Source organism: Rattus norvegicus, chromosome 3, assembly GCF_036323735.1.
Source record: "Rattus norvegicus strain BN/NHsdMcwi chromosome 3, GRCr8, whole genome shotgun sequence".
Classification (NCBI taxonomy): Eukaryota; Metazoa; Chordata; class Mammalia; order Rodentia; family Muridae; genus Rattus; species Rattus norvegicus.
In genome coordinates, this window is record NC_086021.1 from 59,755,524 (window position 1) to 59,777,627 (window position 22,104).

General features: G+C 37.6%; 1 protein-coding gene and 1 non-coding gene across 12 annotated transcripts in view; both read left to right on the top strand.

Moving 5' to 3' along the window:
- Galnt13 (polypeptide N-acetylgalactosaminyltransferase 13) overlaps positions 1–22,104 on the top strand; it is a 657,006-nt gene that overhangs the window by 442,896 nt on the left and 192,006 nt on the right. The window lies entirely within an intron of this gene.
- Positions 5,180–5,315, top strand: LOC120102015 (small nucleolar RNA SNORA2/SNORA34 family). Its single transcript, XR_005503057.1, has one exon. It is a non-coding gene; the product is annotated as a small nucleolar RNA SNORA2/SNORA34 family (small nucleolar RNA).

Genomic DNA, 22,104 nt, shown 5'->3' on the forward strand with positions numbered 1-22,104 from the left:
GAGAATCTTACAAAATTATCGTTTTTATTGATATGCCTTGGTAGATTATAATACTATAATCAAGCTTGATCATAAATTTTGTTGCAGATTTCTAACTCCATGTCCCAATATAGAAATATTTGCTAATTTAATTCTTTCTAATAATCGAAAGTACTCATACCATAAAAATATTATATAAATTCAGTTCTATCAAATTGTGTTCTTTCTCACATAAATTCTACTTCTGTTGGTACTTTGTATAGCAGACATCTATGTACTTGTACTATGTACTTGTTCCTGACTTGCTGCTGCTATTAATTTCCATAGCACCCAGTCAACCCGTACATTCCTAAACACATATTTTTCTCATATATATTTATGCCTGCTAAATAGCTGTACATCTAGTGGACATAGAAATGTTTTCGTGTTCTACAGAAAACCAATAAATAAAACCACATAAGTTACATGAAACATTTCTAAGCATAATGATTTTTAAAAGATATAGGTCTTTCCTTTTTGAAGTTTTGGGTATCAGATTAAGCTATTACTTATGTGTATACTGAAGATCAGTAACTAGAAACTTACATTTGCAGGTGTTGTTTGTAAATGTCAGATATTTTTCCTGCTAGATAGACAAATCATAAAATCTCCATGCATTTATACTCACAAACTAATTATAATTTGCCATAAATGAAAACTCTAATTGAAAAAGAAAACATAGAAGTCAATGCTGATGGTCTATTGACAACCAAGTGACACTTTGTATCTATTCTGCTCTATAACCTCTAAAATATTTTCCCATTTTTATTCTCTAGGTTTTGTTTATTTTAATGAAATAGCAAGGAAGGAAACCAGTGATTTCTAGATTGTCAGGATTCTGTGTGTATATTCTGAAGGGATGTCAGCCAGTCATGTTCGCTTGTGTCATTGTGCTCACAGAAGTCTGTTTTCTCTATTCCTCTTGCCAAGTGGTAGTAAGTTAGGTGGCTGTGTGAGAAAAATACCAATTGCTTGAATTAAAATAATAATTATGTTTTACTTATAAGGAAAATCCATGCCCCGTGTCCAATCTTTTCCATTAGACTGCAATGATTCCTTTGTCTGTTTTCAGGGGCCACTGTAGCCTTGTCAAGACCTTGACCAGAGAGGCTAAAGGTCTCTCATTTCTTATTTTCAGATGATTTCCTAACTTAGTACTGCCAAGAAAATGTTTCTGAGCAATCAGACATCTTACAAGAGACAGAATTTGACTGTAAAGTCCATTCCAGACCATACTACTATGGTCAGTAATATTGAAAGTGCTTTTTCCTATTAGAAACTTTTATAACCAAAATTACATGAAATCCTGACTTTTCATTTCCTTCTGTAATATACTAAATACTTTCTGGATAAAATATCAATAGAGATAATAAAGACTATGTGTGAAACACATGAAAGAAAATGCTCTAGCAGCTGGTAACAGATATTTTGTTTGGACTGGACAAATGCTATAATCAGTAAAGTTTTATTAAGTATAAGAACCTGCATTTCATCCCTAGCACTCAGTCAATTAAACATTTGGGTATGGCAACATGCACCTGTATATACTAGTGATGGGTCCACAGAGCTCAATGTCCAACTCATCTGGCTGCATCTCTACACTCCAGTTTCAGAGAAAGACTGTCCAAAAATAAAGTAGAAAGTGTTTGAGAAATACAACCAATATTAACAGCTGGCCTTCACAGGAACATATATACATGTACATAAACATAGACCTATGGTAGTTACAATGAGAATGACCTACATAGGTTCATTGGCTTGAATAATTTGCTCCCACTTGGTGGATGCCTAGGAAGGATTAGGAGATATGGCCTAATTGGAGGAGATGTGTCACTAGAGTTGGGCTATGGGAGTTCAAGAAACAATACTGGTAAGAGTATCTCTTTCTCTGTGTTGCTGCCTGAGGGTCAGGAGCTCTCAGATACTGTCACATTGCCATGCCTCCTTGTACCCTGCCAAGGTAAAAATTGACTAACACCCTGAAAATGTAATCAAGTTTCCAATTAAATGTTTTCTTTCATAAGAGTTGCCTTGATCATGGTATCTCTTCACAGCAATAGAATAAGAATTAGGGTATAACACACACACACACACACACACACACACACACACACACACACACACACACATATATATATTTCTTTGATAATACTTATCTATAGTTCTACACTTTACTATGAAAAGGAGAATCTGCAAGGTCTGCAGTATAATGATGGGGTAAAAAAGAAACTGATTCATAACCTCATAGAGGAGAGCTCATGTTTATAAACCTGGCATCACCTAGAATACTTCTCAGTAAAAGGCACAAACCTAGATGTCAAAGCTTGTAGGACCAGAGCCCATCTCCCAAATCGGACTATGTTCATTACACCAATTATCAAGCCTTCAGTTTTCTCTTGTATTAGGCTTCATGGCAAGTGATATTTATTTTCTGTATTCCCAAATGTTTCATTCAACTGGCTTTTTAAATAATTTTATTAGATATATTTCTTTACTTATATTTCAAATGTTATTCCCCTTCCCAGTTTCCTGTCCATAAGCCTCCATTCCCTGCCATTCCCGTCCCCCATGCGGGTATTCCTCCTATACATCCCACTTACTCCCCCCATATACCCCTGCACTGGGGGTCCAACCTTGGCAGTACCAAGGGCTTCCCCTTCCCCTGGTGCCCCAACTGTTACATATGCAGTTGGAGCCCTGGGTCAGACCATGTATAGTCTTTCGATAGGGGAAGCTCTGGTTGGTTGGCATTGTTGTTTTTATTGGGTTGCAAGCTCCTTCAATTCTTTCAATACTTCCTCTAGTTCCCCTGAAGGGGTTTCTATTCTCAGTTCAGTGGTTTGGTGCTAGCATTGATGTCTGTATTGGACATGCTTTGGATGTGTCTCTCAGGAGACATCTATATCCTGTCCCTTTCAGCGTGCATTTTTTAGCTTCATCAATCATATCTAGCTTTGGTGGCTGTATATATATATGAGCCAAATGTGGGTCAGGCTCTGAATGGCCATTCCGTAAGTCGCTGCTCTAAACTTTGCTTCCATATCCCCTCCTATGGATATTTTCCCCCTTTTAAGAAGGAGTGGGAGCATCTGCATTGTGGTCATCCTTCTTCTTGAGTTTCCTGTGGTCTGTGGATTGCATCTTGGCTAATTTGAGCTTTTTGGCTAATATCCATTTATCAATGAGTGCATACCAAGTGTGCTTGAGTAATCTCACTCAGGATGATATTTTCTAATTCATTCCATTTGCCTATGAATTTCATGGAGTACTTGTTTTTGATAGCTGAGTGGTATTCCATTGTGTAGATGTAACACATTTTTTAATCCATTCCTCTGTTGAAGGGCATCTGGGTTCTTTCCAGCTTCTGGCTATTATAAAAAAGGCTGCTATGAATATAGTGGAGCATGTGTCTTTGTTGTATGTCGGAGCATCTTTTGGGTATATGCCCAAGAGAGGTATAGCTGGATCCTCAGGTAATTCAATGTCCAATTTTCTGAGGAACCTCCAGATTGATTTCCAGAGTGGTTGTACCAGTTTGCAATCCAATCAACAATGGAGGAGTGTTCCTCTCTCTCCACATTCTTGTTAGCATCTGCTATCACCTGAATTTTTTATCTTAGCCATTCTGACTGTTGTGAGGTAGAATCTCAGGGTTGTTTTGATTTGCATTTCCCTGATGTCTAAGGATGTTGAACATTTCTTTAGGTGCTTTTTGGCCATTTGATAATCCTCAACTGAGAGTGTTTTGTTTAGTTCTGTACCCCATTTTTCAATAGGGTCATTTGGCTCTCTGGAGTCTAACTTCTTGAGTTCTTTGTATATTTTGGATATTAGCCCTCTATCAGAAATAGGATTGGTAAAGATCTTTTCCCAATCTGTTGGTTGCCGTTTTGTCCTAATGATAGTGTCTTTTGCTTTACAAAAGCTTTGCAGATTTATGAGGTCCATTTGTCGATTCTTGATCTTAGAGCATAAGACATTGGTGTTTGGTTCAGGAATTTTTCCCCAGTGCCCATGTGTTCGAGACTCTTCCCCACTTTTTCTTCTATAAATTTGAGTGTATCTGGTTTGATGTGGAGGTCCTTGATCCACTTAGACTTAAGCTTTGTACAGGGGGATAAGAATGGATTGATTTGCATTCTTCTACATACTGATCTCCAGTTGAACTTGAACCATTTGTTGAAAATGCTATCTCTCTTCCATTGGATGGTGTTAGCTCCTTTGTCAAAGATCAAGTGACTATAAGTGTGTGGGTTCCTTTCTGGGTCTTCAATTCTGTTCCACTGATCTATCTGCCTGTCTCTGTACCAATACCATACAGTTTTTTTTATGACTATTGCTCTGTAATACTGCTTGAAATCAGGAATGTTGATTTCCCCCAGAAGTTCTTTTATTCTTGAATATAGTTTTCGATATCCTGGGTTTTTTGTTATTCCAAATGAATTTGCTCCTTGGATCTTTATAAAGAATTGAGTAGGAATTTTGATGGGGATTGCAGTGAATCTGGAGATTGCTTTTGGCAAAATAGTCACCTTTACTATATTAATCCTGCCAATCCATGAGCATGAAAGATCTTTCCATCTTCTGAGATCTTCCTCAATTTCTTTCTTCAGAGACTTGAAAGTTCTTGTTATATAGATTTTTCACTTACTTAGTTAAAGTCACACCAAGATAGTTTATATTATTTGGGACTATTGTGAAGAAGGAAATTCAGGAAATGACACCCTTCACAATAGTCTCAACTGGCTTTTTAAAAATATTAATTAATTCAGTATAGCCCAAACCTGCCATCTCTTTTATTCTCCTCCTTCTCCTCCTCCTCCTCCTCCTCTTCCTCCTCCTCCTCCTCTTCATCTTCCTTCTCCTCTTCTTCCTCCTCTTCCTCCTCCTCATCCTCTCTTTCCTCTTCTCCTTGTTAGAACAGAAACAAAGAAAATAGGTTAATGTAACTTTTGTGGTCAAACATGTCCTAATGGAGCACTAGCTATTTAAACTTAAATTGTTCAAACTGTTTTTATATCCGTTGCTGTATGAATAGACAGGACTGTTAATATTTACTTAAAATATTTGTATAATCAATAAAGTAAATGATTAAAGATAATGCCACAGTACTTGGGTAAAAATTTGGTGATTTATAACTGCAATAATAATGTTATTTATAATGGCTCTCACTGAAGACCAGCAGTTGTACTGTAGCTGTTGGTTTCAAGCAAATGCCTAAAGAACTGTCTTCCTATGGTTTATTGGCTATTCTGGACTTCACTAGAGAGTGACTATTACATTTGGAAGAAACAACCCCTTGTTCTGTCTGGTTTGACAGCTTCAGTAATGACTGATTCTTAGGAACAGCAGAGTACTGGGAAAAGTACTGGGAATAAACTAATTACTTAAAAACTTGTTATTTATAGAAAATAATGGAAACCACTGAGATACATGAAATATGTTTAAAAACTGTCTGTGTTCATTCTTTTTATGTTAACTATTACTTAAAATATTTTCTTAATTAGGGGACCATGTGAAAAGTTTTGTGTAATACTTTGTTTTATAAAATAATATAGTCTTTAAAGGATACTCATTAAAATTGTTAAAGTGAGGGGTTGGGGATTTAGCTCAGCGGTAGAGCGCTTGCCTAGGGAGCGCAAGGCCCTGGGTTCGGTCCCCAGCTCTGAAAAAAAGAAAAAAGAAGAAGAAAAAAATTGTTAAAGTGAATACATTTATTTTCAGAGAAATACATATACCCAACTTTTTTCATACAAATATGAAGTTCATGGAAGCTATGATGATTCCCATTTTTGGCATTCCTAAGAGTATAAGACCCTAGAGTTCTGATTTTAGCTTTAAAGGTCAAAAACTAAAGTGAAGATTTGAATTACAATCTACAGGTTAGACACACACATTTTTAATTTGGGGATGTGAATTTAATTTTGTCTGTAATGAAAAGAATTGTGACTATTTCCAACTCTAATTGCCATACTTCTCAAATCTTTTGTGCTCTGAGACCATTTGCTGCTCTTGATTGTGTGGTCTGAAAATGATGACTCAGTAACACTAAGGAAGCATGTTATTCTCCACCTCGGGCATTTACTTTAGGGACAGCTTATGTATGAAGGACTCTGACTGAGCTTGGGAAGGCTCTTCAGAATGTTAAGTCTATTTTTGTCTTTAATTAACGTTGATTTCTGGCGTATATTGTCTCTAAAATAGTCTCTTGTGTTGTTCGTTTTGGGTCTAGATTTTTGCCAGTGCTTCACAAATTATCTACAGATTTAGAGGCTTGTTCAAGCATATGTATATTATGTGGTGATTCTGTGAATCAGAAATTGAGACAGGGTATAGCACAGAAATTCTTCTGATGCTATAAGTGGTCTATGACTCCTTGCTATTTCCTTTAAGTTGCAACAGTCCACTCAATGGTGATGTTCAGCTCTCAGATGGCCTGTTGTGTTCTAGGAAGTCCAAGATGGCCTCTGTCTTGCCTGCATATAAGTGTGATTGTGAGGTTAAATTACAGTTGTTAACTAACATGCTAATCATTGGCTGTTACCAGAGTGGAGTGTGGTATTTCAGTAGCTTTGAGAGAAGTTCCCTTCCCCTGGATCACAAGATGAGAAGATTGTGACCAGCTCAACTTGAAGAGTCTAATATGACTCACATGAAAAGACATAGACCTTAGACTTTATGTCTCATAAAGCAGAGCAGCAAAGACTTGTGGCACTCTGACACACCCCAATTCTCCCTTCCACTTCAGGTATTTAACTCAGAGGAATAGAGGTGTGTAACTGAAGGTACATTTATTTACATTTAACTTCCTTAAATAGTTTATGGACTTGCTTTGTTTTTATGCCATCATAGACAGCAATTGAATTTTGTATCTGCTTATTTTATTTAAGTATTTTATTGAAAGAGATATGGGAGTTATGTTAATTTACATAAAATTATGCGCCATGTAGCATGTTTCTTCTATAGCATTCAGATGCTATTGTAGAAATGCATTGTGGGCTATAAATTAATCAGTAAATAAAATGTGCTGTGCTTTAAATGTGCTTGCTTGACCACATGGCAACTCAGCTAAATTTCTGTTAATATTAATATGTTAGCTCTTCACCAAGTAACATCAAACATTTCCTGTATGAAAATAATGCTCAAGTATAATAAACACCATTATTTGCAATTTCTTGAATAATATCTATGTCTAGGATCTACATTCCTGGATCATAAAATCTTATTAGAGGACTTTTTCATGATCCTTACAAGTCTTTTCCCATAGATGTCTTTTACATTCTGTCTGTAGTGATTTAATTAACTAGAACATAAAATTTTTCTTTGATTTTTGATTATGTTGTATATTTAGTTGGTTAAAAACTGAAGGACTAAAACAATGATATTGAAAAATATGAATTCCCTTCCTTTTTTATACCATAACTTTCCTGTGTCTTATTTTAGTTTTATGTTTTTTCTCTTTGTGTGTGTGTGTGTGTGTGTCTGTGTAATTGCTCCCTTTTTCATATTTTTGTTTTGCTTTTGATATTTTAGTTCCTCCGTCATTTAGCATATCCTTTCTTTAGCACATTTTTATTTGGTATGTTCCTGTCTTACATTCAAACATTTCCTTTTTACTAACTCTTAGAGCATACAAAAATATGACTTTAATAGTTGCTGGATAGATTTTTTACCTTTGTCCTCTGGAGGAGAAGTGCATGCTGACAGGAGCCTGATATAGCTGTCTCCTGAGAGGCTCTACCAGATCCTGAAAAATACAGATATATATGATCCTAGCCAACCGTTGGACTGAGCACAGAGACCTGAATGGGGGAGTTAGGGAAAGTACTGAAGGAGCTGAACGGGTTTTCAACCCATAGGAAGAAAAACAATATCAAACAACCAGACACCCTAGAGCTCCCAGGAACTAAATCCCCAACCAAAGAGTACACATGGAGGGACCCAGGACTCCAGCTGCGTATGTAGCAGAGGATGGCCTTGTCTGGCATCAGAGAGAATAGAGACCCTTGGTCCTGTAAAGGTCCAATGCTCCAGTTAGGTGAAGGCCAGGGCAGTAAGATGGGAGGGGGTGGGTGGATGGTGGAGCACCCTCATAGAAGCAATAGGGAGTGGGGTGTGGAGAGCAAACCAGAAAAGGTGATAACATCTGAAATGTAAATAAATAAAATATCCAAAACAAGAAAGTGATAAATTTAAATGAATAATTTTTAGATCCTTTGTGAATGATCTGATAGATGATGCAAGAGCATGTCTCATGCACCCTTATTCTGTGGGAATAAGGTAGATTGGCTTGCATGTGGATTTCATTGTTTTCCTATTGAAGTAAGTAATTATCTTCCTAATTCTACACCTACTCATTAAGTGAGGTGGCCACAAAACACAGAGTGGATTATACAGTAAGAAGAAAGGATTGGTAGACTGAGTTAGAAAGGAAGGGAGCAGATATCGTGATTCTGGTGCATATAAAAAATGAGGTCACTGGTTACCATTCTTATCACCAAGTGTTACCTATTACCTATGGAAGATGAGTCACTAGGCACTGAATAAGAGAGTCCTGTATCTCTGAGTACTTTTGTTTCCCCTCTAGTATCTGTTCAGGGGTCACTAAAACTTCAGCAGTTGAGTTGGCCAGTGAAGAGACTTGACCTTATTTGTGAGACAAGCACTGGTTAAAGCAATTACTTATTTTTATTTATATCAATTTATAGGGAATCCAGCCTACTCATTGTTGCTGAATTCTGTATGTAATGGTACTACTGCACTCTATGTCATTGTATTTCTATGTGGACAAATCATGGAAGGTCCTTGCTCAGAAACAGCTGGCTCTGGAAAACAGAAACATTTCATATTAGAGTTCTAGAGCACATCTGAATATGAATAATCTCACAATTAATCCTAAACCTGAAATATGTCCAGGCCATGCATAGAAAATGATAAAAGACCATGGGCATCACATACAGTATGTTTGCTCTAATCTTAACCTTATCATGAGTAAGTATTCAAATTCAAAATAAGTTGAATTTTCTCCATTATTTTCACATTGAAAAGGTTATTAGGTTGGAATTAGATCGATCTTTTAAAAATATTTGTCTACATTAACATAATGACCTGAAAAACAGGTCTTGCTACTATTGGAACTAGGATTTAAATTGTATAACCTAGGGCCATTTGAGTTGTATAGCTTGTACTTTATACATCATTATCCTCATGTACCTTCACTTGTATGTGTTCAAATTATTCTTTTACCCTTTAAAACACTTCTATAGGCAGGCATTTCCTCTTAATTATATATAAGTAAGCACAGTTCCTTGTTTAGTCTTGTTCTTTTACTAACATATGTAAATACCAAATTTGAGATTCTTTTTCTCTAAACCTATCACTTTTTTGCCTACCAACCAATTATTCTCAACTAGCAATACCAACATCAACTGATAATTTGTTAGCGGCAAACTGTGAGACAGCAAAACCAACATCAACTAACAATTTATTAGAAGCAAATTGTGAGATCAGGTGGTAGAAATTTGCTTTTGAGCCCCCACCCCAGCTGATTCCAATGGCAGTATAGTTTGATATGGACTCTATAGACATTTTCTATACTCTGTGTACTATGATCCTTTTTGCATGTTAATAATAACTAGTTAATTCCATTGTTATATATTCTTTCCTGCCCTGCTATTGCCTCTTTAGCCCACATGTTATGAACAAGTAATCAATTGTTAAATCTATAAAATACAAAACTACTAACCTTCAGAATATGATCAATTACTACATATAGAAGCGAATTCCTAAAGAGAGATTCCTTAGCCTTGAATGTCAGACTAACAACAAGCATTTAGATCATGTTTTCTCATTTAATTACCGACATCTTTACAATAAATTTTTGTTGAAATGAAATTAAAGTTAAATTGGAGTGATTTGTTTCTATTTGGTATGTATAGATCAATTCTGTCTTCCAGGAAAGTTAACAAATCCCATTGGCATCAAAGTAAACACTTTTAAAATTTGTACTATGGTTTTACAGGTATTTTTTTCAGTTCCTTTTGGAAAAGAGAAACTTAATTTCTTGTTTTCACTCCCTATTAAACCATCATCTTGGTGGCCTTTTGTGCTTATTAAGCATATTTAAATAAGCAATAGAGCTCAGCTTTGTCACATCAGATGAAAAACGAATTTTAGCATATAAAGCATCCTATTATATAAACCTTATAAGAAGGAAGCATTGCAAATATGCCATTGAAGAAAATTATGATTGGCAAACTTTCGCAAATATATAAAAGTCAGCATCAACTAATTTGCAGTGGTGGATTAAACCTTCATGAGCCTGAAAGTACATGTTAAATCTGCAATTCTAGATTATCTAGATGGAAAATTTATTGCTTTAAGTTTGATTCTCAATCTACTTGACAGATGATATATAGTCTTCTTGTATTAGGAATGTGTGGCAACACATGCTGTGAACAGTTCTTCCCCAACTCCTTGCCCGTCCCTTCAGAGTCAGTGTCTCTGCTTTGATCTTGGTTAAAGAATTGATGTCAAATACAGGTTAAATGTAGCAAATAAGTAAGATACTTTTCAGAAAATATCTCTTACTAGGTACTCTAGGCTCAAATTCTTATGGGCATAAAATGCATTTTTATTTTCATGAAAGTGCAGTATAAGAACAAATCTAATTTCAATAATTGATGGTAAAGTCTTTCCTGCTGCCCGTACTTGTCAAAAGGTACATAAATATCATTAATGTACAATGTCACTGAATTACATTTTAGAGTAGTACCACAGAAATACAATTTGAGTGACCCTTAGTTTTATATTTTGATGTCCTTGGCCAGTTCATTTAATCTGGTCATTTAAGCTTTTATGATTTTGGAAATCAAGTCCATACAGAAGTTCACATGCTTAGACTTACTAGGATGTCCATAGTAAAACTCTGGAAGAATTTGGGGGGTTGCATATGTATATTATCATATTATCCACAAATAGTGATATCTTGACCTTCTTCTTCCCAATTTATATACCTCTGATCTCCTTTTGTTGTCTTATTGCTCTAGATAGAACTTCCAGTACTATGCTGAATAGATAGGGGAAGAGTGGAAAGCCTTGTCTTGACCCTGATTTTAGTGGGATTGTTTCAAGTTTCTCTCAATTTAGTTTGATGTTGACTATAGGTTTGCAGTATACTGCTTTTATTATGTTTAGGAATGGACCTTGAATTCTTGATCTCTCTAATACTTTTTGCATGAAGAGGTGTTGTATTTTCTCACAAGCTTTTTCAGCTTTAATGAGATAATCATGTGGTTGTTTTCTTTGAATTTGTTTATATAGTGGATTTACAGTGAAGGATTTCCATGTAGCCAACCATCCAGCATCCCAGGGATGATGTCTACTTGCTCACGCGGATGATTGTTTTTATGTGTTTTGGATTTTTTTTTTTTATTAACTTGAGTATTTCTTATATACATTTCGAGTGTTATTCCCTTTCCCGGTTTCCGGGCAAACATCCCCCTCCCCCCTCCCCTTCCTTATGGGTGTTCCCCTCCCAACCCTCCCCCCATTGCCGCCCTCCCCCCATAGACTAGTTCACTGGGGGTTCAGTCTTAGCAGGACCCAGGGCTTCCCCTTCCACTGGTGCTCTTACTAGGATATTCATTGCTACCTATGGGGTCAGAGTCCAGGGTCAGTCCATGTATAGTCTTTAGGTAGTGGCTTAGTCCCTGGAAGCTCTGGTTGCTTGGCATTGTTGTACTTTTGGGGTCTCGAGTCCCTTCAAGCTCTTCCAGTTCTTTCTCTGATTCCTTCAATAGGGGACCTATTTTCAGTTCAGTGGTTTGCTGCTGGCATTCGCCTCTATATTTGCTGTATTCTGGCTGTGTCTCTCAGGAGCGATCTACATCCGGCTCCTGTCGGTCTGCACTTCTTTGCTTCATCCATCTTGTCTAATTGGGTGGCTGTATATGTATGGGCCACATGTGGGGCAGGCTCTGAATGGGTGTTCGTTCAGTCTCTGTTTTAATCTTTGCCTCTCCCTTCCCTGCCAAGGGTATTCTTTTTCCTCATTTAAAGAAGGAGTGAAGCATTCACATTTTGATCATCTGTCTTGAGTTTCATTTGTTCTAGGGATCTAGGGTAATTCAAGCATTTGGGCTAATAGCCACTTATCAATGAGTGCATACCATGTATGTCTTTCTGTGATTGGGTTAGCTCACTCAGGATGATATTTTCCAGTTCCAACCATTTGCCTACGAATTTCATAAACTCGTTGTTTTTGATAGCTGAGTAATATTCCATTGTGTAGATGTACCACATTTTCTGTATCCATTCCTCTGTTGAAGGGCATCTGGGTTCTTTCCATTTTCTGGCTATTATAAATAAGGCTGCGATGAACATAGTGGAGCACGTGTCTCTTTTATATGTTGAGGCATATTTTGGGTATATGCCCAAGAGAGGTATAGCTGGATCCTCAGGCAGTTCAATGTCCAATTTTCTGAGGAACCTCCAGACTGATTTCCAGAATGGTTTTACCAGTCTGCAATCCCACCAACAATGGAGGAGTGTTCCTCTTTCTCCACATCCTCGCCAGCATCTGCTGTCACCTGAGTTTTTGATCTTAGCCAATCGCACTGGTGTGAGGTGAAATCTCAGGGTTGTTTTGATTTGCATTTCCCTTATGACTAAAGATGATGAACATTTCTTTAGGTGTTTCTCAGCCATTCGGCATTCCTCAGCTGTGAATTCTTTGTTTAGCTCTGAACCCCATTTTTTAATAGGGTTATTTGTTTCCCTGCGGTCTAACTTCTTGAGTTCTTTGTATATTTTGGATATAAGGCCTCTATCTGTTGTAGGATTGGTAAAGATCTTTTCCCAGTCTGTTGGTTGCCGTTTTGTCCTAACCACAGTGTCCTTTGCCTTACAGAAGCTTTGCAGTTTTATGAGATCCCATTTGTCGATTCTTGATCTTAGAGCATAAGCCATTGGTGTTTTGTTCAGGAAATTTTTTCCAGTGCCCATGTGTTCCAGATGCTTCCCTAGTTTTTCTTCTATTAGTTTGAGTGTGTCTGGTTTGATGTGGAGGTCCTTGATCCACTTGGACTTAAGCTTTGTACAGGGTGATAAGCATGGATCGATCTGCATTCTTCTACATGTTGCCCTCCAGTTGAACCAGCACCATTTGCTGAAAATGCTATCTTTTTTCCATTGGATGGTTTTGGCTCCTTTGTCAAAAATCAAGTGACCATAGGTGTGTGGGTTCATTTCTGGGTCTTCAATTCTATTCCATTGGTCTATCTGTCTGTCTCTGTACCAATACCATGCAGTTTTTATCACTATTGCTCTGTAATACTGCTTGAGTTCAGGGATAGTGATTCCCCCTGAAGTCCTTTTATTGTTGAGGATAGCTTTAGCTATCCTGGGTTTTTTGTTATTCCAGATGAATTTGCAAATTGTTCTGTCTAACTCTTTGAAGAATTGGATTGGTATTTTGATGGGGATTGCATTGAATCTGTAGATTGCTTTTGGTAAAATGGCCATTTTTACTATATTAATCCTGCCAATCCATGAGCATGGGAGATCTTTCCATCTTCTGAGGTCTTCTTCAATTTCTTTCCTCAGTGTCTTGAAGTTCTTATTGTACAGATCTTTTACTTGCTTGGTTAAAGTCACACCGAGGTACTTTATATTATTTGGGTCTATTATGAAGGGTGTCGTTTCCCTAATTTCTTTCTCGGCTTGTTTCTCTTTTGTATAGAGGAAGGCAACTGATTTATTTGAGTTAATTTTATACCCAGCCACTTTGCTGAAGTTGTTTATCAGCTTTAGTAGTTCTCTGGTGGAACTTTTGGGATCACTTAAATATACTATCATGTCATCTGCAAATAGTGATATTTTGACCTCTTCTTTTCCGATCTGTATCCCTTTGATCTCCTTTTGTTGTCTGATTGCTCTGGCTAGAACTTCAAGAACTATATTGAATAAGTAGGGAGAGGGTGGGCAGCCTTGTCTAGTCCCTGATTTTAGTGGGATTGCTTCAAGTTTCTCTCCATTTAGTTTAATGTTAGCAACTGGTTTGCTGTATATGGCTTTTACTATGTTTAGGTATGGGCCTTGAATTCCTATTCTTTCCAGGACTTTTATCATGAAGGGGTGTTGAATTTTGTCAAATGCTTTCTCAGCATCTAATGAAATGATCATGTGGTTCTGTTCTTTCAGTTTGTTTATATAATGGATCACGTTGATGGTTTTCCGTATATTAAACCATCCCTGCATGCCTGGGATGAAGCCTACTTGATCATGATGGATGATTGTTTTGATGTGCTCTTGAATTCGGTTTGCCAGAATTTTATTGAGTATTTTTGCGTCGATATTCATAAGGGAAATTGGTCTGAAGTTCTCTTTCTTTGTTGTGTCTTTGTGTGGTTTAGGTATAAGAGTAATTGTGGCTTCGTAGAAGGAATTCGGTAGGGCTCCATCTGTTTCAATTTTGTGGAATAGTTTGGATAATATTGGTATGAGGTCTTCTATGAAGGTTTGATAGAATTCTGCACTAAACCCGTCTGGACCTGGGCTCTTTTTGGTTGGGAGACCTTTAATGACTGCTTCTATTTCCTTAGGAGTTATGGGGTTGTTTAACTGGTTTATCTGTTCCTGATTTAACTTCGATACCTGGTATCTGTCTAGGAAATTGTCCATTTCCTGAAGATTTTCAAATTTTGTTGAATATAGGTTTTTATAGTAAGATCTGATGATTTTTTGAATTTCCTCCGAATCTGTAGTTATGTCTCCCTTTTCATTTCTGATTTTGTTAATTTGGACACACTCTCTGTGTCCTCTCGTTAGTCTGGCTAAGGGTTTATCTATCTTATTGATTTTCTCAAAGAACCAACTTTTGGTTCTGTTGATTCTTTCTATGGTCCTTTTTGTTTCTACTTGGTTGATTTCAGCTCTGAGTTTGATTATTTCCTGCCTTCTACTCCTCCTGGGTGTATTTGCTTCTTTTTGTTCTAGAGCTTTTAGGTGTGCTGTCAAGCTGCTGACATATGCTCTTTCCTGTTTCTTTCTGCAGGCACTCAGCGCTATGAATTTTCCTCTTAGCACAGCTTTCATTGTGTCCCATAAGTTTGAGTATGTTGTATCTTCATTTTCATTAAATTCTAAAAAGTTTTTAATTTCTTTCTTTATTTCTTCCTTGACCAGGTTATCATTGAGTAGAGCATTGTTCAATTTCCACGTATTTGTGGGCATTCTTCCCTTATTGTTATTGAAGACCAGTTTTAGGCCGTGGTGGTCCGATAGCACGCATGGGATTATCTCTATCTTTCTGTACCTGTTGAGGCCCGTTTTTTGACCAATTATATGGTCAATTTTGGAGAAAGTACCATGAGGAGCTGAGAAGAAGGTATATCCTTTTGCTTTAGGATAGAATGTTCTATAAATATCCGTTAAGTCCATTTGGCTCATGACTTCTCTTAGTCTGTCTACATCACTGTTTAATTTCTGTTTCCATGATCTGTCCATTGATGAGAGTGGGGTGTTGAAATCTCCCACTATTATTGTGTGAGGTGCAATGTGTGTTTTGAGCTTTAGTAAGGTTTCTTTTACGTATGTAGGTGCCCTTGTATTTGGGGCATAGATATTTAGGATTGAGAGTTCATCTTGGTTGATTTTTCCTTTGATGAATATGAAGTGTCCTTCCTTATCTTTTTTGATGACTTTTAGTTGGAAATTGATTTTATTTGATATTAGAATGGCTACTCCAGCTTGCTTCTTCTGACCATTTGCTTGGAAAGTTGTTTTCCAGCCTTTCACTCTGAGGTAGTGTCTGTCTTTGTCTCTGAGGTGTGTTTCCTGTAGGCAGCAGACTGCAGGGTCCTCGTTGCGTATCCAGTTTGTTAATCTATGTCTTTTTATTGGGGAGTTGAGGCCATTGATATTGAGAGATATTAAGGAATAGTGATTATTGCTTCCCGTTATATTCATATTTGGATGTGAGGTTATGTTTGTGTGCTTTCATTCTCTTTGTTTTGTTGCCAAGACGATTAGTTTCTTGCTTCTTCTAGGGTATAGCTTGCCTCCTTATGTTGGGCTTTACCATTTATTATCCTTTGTAGTGCTGGATTTGTAGAAAGATATTGTGTAAATTTGGTTTTGTCATGGAATATCTTGGTTTCTCCATCAATGTTAATTGAGAGTTTTGCTGGATACAGTAACCTGGGCTGGCATTTGTGTTCTCTTAGTGTCTGTATGACATCAGTCCAGGATCTTCTGGCCTTCATAGTTTCTGGCGAGAAGTCTGGTGTGATTCTGATAGGTCTCCCTTTATATGTTACTTGACCTTTTTCCCTTACTGCTTTTAATATTCTTTCTTTATTTTGTGCGTTTGGTGTTTTGACAATTATGTGACGGGAGGTGTTTCTTTTCTGGGCCAATCTATTTGGAGTTCTGTAGGCTTCTTGTATGTCTATGGGTATCTCTTTTTTTAGGTTAGGGAAGTTTTCTTCTATGATTTTGTTGAAGATATTTACTGGTCCTTTGAGCTGGGAGTCTTCACTCTCTTCTATACCTATTATCCTTAGGTTTGATCTTCTCATTGAGTCCTGGATTTCCTGTATGTTTTGGACCAGTAGCTTTTTCCGCTTTACATTATCTTTGACAGTTGAGTCAATGATTTCTATGGAATCTTCTGCTCCTGAGATTCTCTCTTCCATCTCTTGTATTCTGTTGGTGAAGCTTGTATCTACAGCTCCTTGTCTCTTCTTTTGGTTTTCTATATCCAGGGTTGTTTCCATGTGTTCTTTCTTGATTGCTTCTACTTCCATTTTTAATTCCTTCAACTGTTTGATTGTGTTTTCCTGGAATTCTTTCAGGGATTTTTGCGATTCCTCTCTGTAGGCTTTTACTTGTTTATTAATGTTTTCCTGTGCTTCCCTAAGTGTGTTCATGTCTTTCTTGAAGTCCTCCAGCATCATGATCAAATATGATTTTGAAACTAGATCTTGCTTTTCTGGTGTGTTTGGATATTCCATGTTTGTTTTGGTGGGAGAATTGGGCTCCGATGATGGCATGTAGTCTTGGTTTCTGTTGCTTGGGTTCCTGCGCTTGCCTCTCGCCATCAGATTATCTCTAGTGTTACTTTGTTCTGCTGTTTCTGGCAGTGGCTAGACTGTCCTATAAGCCTGTGTGTCAGGAGTGCTGTAGACCTGTTTTCCTCTCTTTCAGTCAGTTATGGGGACAGAGTGTTCTGCTTTCGGGCATGTGGTTTTTCCTCTGTACAGGTCTTCAGCTGTTCCTGTGGGCCTGTGTCTTGAGTTCACCAGGCAGCTTTCTTGCAGCAGAAAAGTTGGTCTTACCTGTGGTCCCGAGGCTCAAGTTCGCTCGTGGGGTGCTGCCCAGGGGCTCTCTGCACCGGCAGCAACCAGGAAGACCTGTGCCGCCCCTTCCGGGAGCTTCAGTGCACCAGGGTTCCAGATGGTCTTTGGCTTTTTCCTCTGGCGTCCGAGATGTGTGTGCAGGGAGCAGTCTCTTCTGGTTTCCCAGGCTTGTCCGCCTCTCTGAAGGTTTAGCTCTCCCTCCCACGGGATTTGGGTGCAGAGAACTGTTTATCCGGTCTGTTTCCTTCAGGGTCCGGCGGGGTCCTGCCGCTCCTGGGCCCTCCCCCACGGGAGCCCAGAGGCCTTATACAGTTTCCTCTTGGGCCAGGGATGTGGGCAGGGGTGAGCAGTGTTGGTGGTCTCTTCCGCTCTGCAGCCTCAGGAGTGCCCACCTGACCAGGCGGTTGGGTTTCTCTCTCACCAGGTCTCGTGTTTTGGATTTTGTTTGGGAGAATTTTATTGAGTATTTTTCATTGATATTCATATCAGAAATTGGTCTGAATTTCTCTTTCAGTCTTAGGTCTTTGTATGGTTTAAGTATCAGTATAACTGTGGCTTCAAAGAATGAATTGAGTAGTGTTCCTTCTGTTTCTAATTTGTGGAATAGCTTGAGAGCAAAGTTGGTGGATATAAAATGAACTCTAACAAAACAGCAACACTTATTTACTCGATGGATAAATGAGTTGAGAAACAAATTAGGGAAATGACACTCTTCACAATAATTTTAACATAAAGCATCTTAGTGTAACACTAACCGAACAAATGAAAGATCCTTATGAGAAGAACATCAAAACTCTGAAGAAAGAAATTGAGGAACACCCCAAAAGATGGAAAGATCTCCCATGTTCATGGATTGGCAGGATTAACATAGTAAAAATGACCATCTTACCAAGAGCAAGCTACAGATTTAATGTAATCCCTATCAAAACTCCAACTAAATTCTTCACAGATATAGAAAGAACAGTTCTCAAATTCACCTGGAATAACAAAAAACCCGGGATAGCGAAAACTATTCTTAACAATAAAAGAAATTTTGGGGAAATTGCAATCACGGACCTCAAGCTGTATTACCAAGCAATAGTGATAAAAAGCCACATGGTATTGGTAAACAGACAAGCATGTAGAAAAACTGAATAAAATTCAAGACCCAGAAATAAATTCATAAACCTGTGGTCACATGATATTTGACAAAGAAACCAAAACCAGAAAAAAAGACAGTGTTTTCATCAAATGGTACTAGTTAAACATGTAGAGGAATTCAAATTGATCAATTCTTATCTCCTTGTTCAAAGCTCAAGTCCAAGTGGATCATGGACCTCCACATAAAACCAGATATGCTAAGACTAATAGAAGAGAAAGTGGGGAAGATCCTTCAATACATCAGCACAGGTGAAAATTTACTGAACAGAACACCAATTTCTTATGCTCTAAGATCAACAACCAACAAATGGAACCCCATAAAATTGAAAAGCTTCTATAAGACAAAGGAGATTGTCAATAAGACAAAACAGCAACCAATGGATTGGGAAAAGATCTTTACCAATTTTACATCTGATAGAGGGCTAATATCAAAAATATTCAGAGAAATAAAGAAGGTAGACTCTAGAAAACAAAATGACCCTACTAAAATGGGGTACAGAGCTAAACAGAATTCTCAACTGAAGAATCTCCAATGTCTGAGAAGCACCTAAAGAAATGTACAACATCTTTAGTCATCAGGGAAATGCAAATCAAAACAACCCTGAGAATCTAGCTCACACCAATCAGAATGGCTAAGATCAAAGACACATACTACAGCAGATACTGGCAAGGATGTGGAGAGAGAGGAACACTCCTTTGTTGGTAGGTCTGCAATCTGGTAAAACCACTTCTGAAATCAATCTGGAGGTTCTTCAGAAAATTGGAAATACTTCTCTCTAGAGATACGGCTAATACCACTCCGGGGCATACCCCAAAGATACCCCAAAATATAACTATGTTTATAGTAGCATCCTTATTTATAAGAGCCAAAAGATAGAAACAACACAGATATCTGTCAACAGAAGAATGCATACAGAAGATGTGTCACATTTACACAATGGAGTGCTATTCAACTATTAAAAACAATGACGTCATGAAATTCTCCGGCAAATGGAGGAAAGTAAAACATATCATCTGGAGTGAGGTAACCTAGGCACAAAAGAACACATCTGGTATTTACTCACTAATAAGTGGCTTTAGCCCAAAAGCTCAGAATACTCCCAATATAACCCATACACTAAGCTTATGAAGGAAAACCAAACTGTGGATGCTTCGATCCTAAATAGAAGGAGAAACAAAATTATCACAGGGATGGAGGCCCCTGGGATTAAGACTGCAAAGGGAGGGAAAAAACAGATGTCAGGGTCTGGTATTGGAAAGGACAGGAGAGAAGTACAAAGGGTCTGGAAATTGGACAGAAATATGTAGCATTTGAGGCTATTGGAGGTAGCTGCTAGAAAGTCCCAGAGGCCTGGTAAGTGAAAGGCTCCCAGGAGGAGCCTGGCATGTCTGTTTCCTGAGAGATTCTACCAGCACCTGACCAATAGAGATGCAAATACTCACACCCAACCATCAGATTGAGCCTGGATAGCACAATGGAAGAGTTAGGGGAAGGACTGAAGGAGCCAAAGGTATTGCAACCTCATAGGAAGAACAATATCAATTAACCAGACCAGCCAGAGACTAAACCCATATAGATGGAGGGATCCATGGCTCCAGATACATATGTAGCAGAAGATGGCCTTATCTGATGTAAATGTGAGGGCAAGACCTTGTTCCTATGGAGGCTAGATACCCCAGTGTAGGGGGATGATAGAGCAGTGAGGCAAGTGTGAATGAGTAGAGGAGAGCTGTCTTGAGTCAAAGAGGAGGGGTGAGAGGGAGGATGGGTTGAGGGTAAACAGGAAGGGGGCTAACATTTGAAATGTAAATGATTAAAATGATTAATAAAAATGTGATTACAGTTTTACCCAGAAGCTCAGTGAGAAAAAAAGTTTAAAAAAAAAAGAGAAGAAACTGAAAAAAAAAAATTTGAGTGAAAAAAGAATGATCAACATCCCTTCCTTCAGCCGTGAGGAAATAATGAGGTCAGGGAGAAGAGAGGGCCTGAAAGAAGCACATGGATGTGAGTAACTCTGTGACTGTTTGGATGTTGTAGAAAATTTTAATCCCAATTTGGGTTTTCTACCCTGCCTTTGACATATTAATCCCCAGATAAATACATACATCAATCTTATATTTATAATAAGCCTTAATTACTGCAAGAGAGGGGAGGACATCTACCCCCTATGCTATTCAAATCTATTTGCTATTGATAACTCTGAGTTATTACTTACTATGTTTCATCTGGGCTGCTCTTTACTCCAATTGGCCAACCATCACAGCAATGTTTTCCTGACTCCTAACCATGGCTACATTCTCTCCCTCCTCACCCTTCTTCTCTATCTCCTGGTTCTCCTCAGACCATCAAGCCCAGAAAATCCTAAACCCTGCTGTGTTTCTTAATCAAACTATTGGCATGACATTTTTATTCACAAATCAAAAATAAAATGGGGCAAAGTTTTGGGGAAACTGACTTAGCATTACAATACACAATGAAAGACCAAACCTCAACAGTTGGGTATGAGTCCAGTCAAATTTAAACACCTTCCTTCCTTCTTACCTGGGGGTGATGATAGCTTTTTTTCTGTTATAATTATGTTTCCAGGGACTGGAAAGAAGATGGCTCAGTGGTTAAGAGCACTATCTGTTCTTCTAGGGTCCAGAGTTCAATTCCCAGCAACCACATAGTGGCTCACAACCATCTGTCATAGAATATGATGCCCTCTTCTGGTGTATCTGAAGATAGCTACAGTGTACTCAGATACAAAATATAAATAATTTTTAAAAATTGTTTCCTATTTTAGCCAGAGGAGTAATAAGAACAAGAAATTATATGATAACCAGAGACTTGGACTAATTAACGTGTATGAACGCTGTGTTTATCATTATTATAAACATAAAGAAAATGTGTATGTTCTTTCTTTTTAGATCATACAGGTTTCAAATATTTCTTCTTATAGCATTCCTTTTATAACAGTATACCTTATTCTCATTAAAATGGAATATAATCAAGGCATTGGCTTCATGTAACATGCAAAATTAAGACAAGCATTTTTAAAAGAAGGGGAGCAGGTGAGTCAGTAATTTGATAATAAATTATTAAAATAATGTATGCTGAAAATTTTCTCTTTAGAAATTTATTTTTATCTATTATTTAAAAATGTACCTTATATAAGAAGAAATTCCTTTAGAATCTTAATAAAGATGATTTCTGTTAAATTAATTCATAGAAAATTGAAGGGAAAATTTAAGTTTGACAATGTATTGTTTATGTAGAGTTTATGAGCTATGAGTGATGTCTGTCTTATCAATCACTGGGGTGATCAGGATATGTGGGCATCAGTCTCAGAATAAGGAGTTCTAAATGGGAATAACATGCATTTTTCTCCTCAAACCACAAGCACCTAGCTGTTGGAATAAGCCTATAGCTGTTTCTCACTGAATAAGCAAAAAGGAGTAATGTGTTATTTGTACAAGACATTAGTGTGCTGGATCCAAATGCTCATGATGGTCTTCATCAGGATATAAAGACAATTTTATTTTTTTTTATTAACTTGAGTATTTCTTATATACATTTCGAGTGTTATTCCCTTTCCCGGTTTCC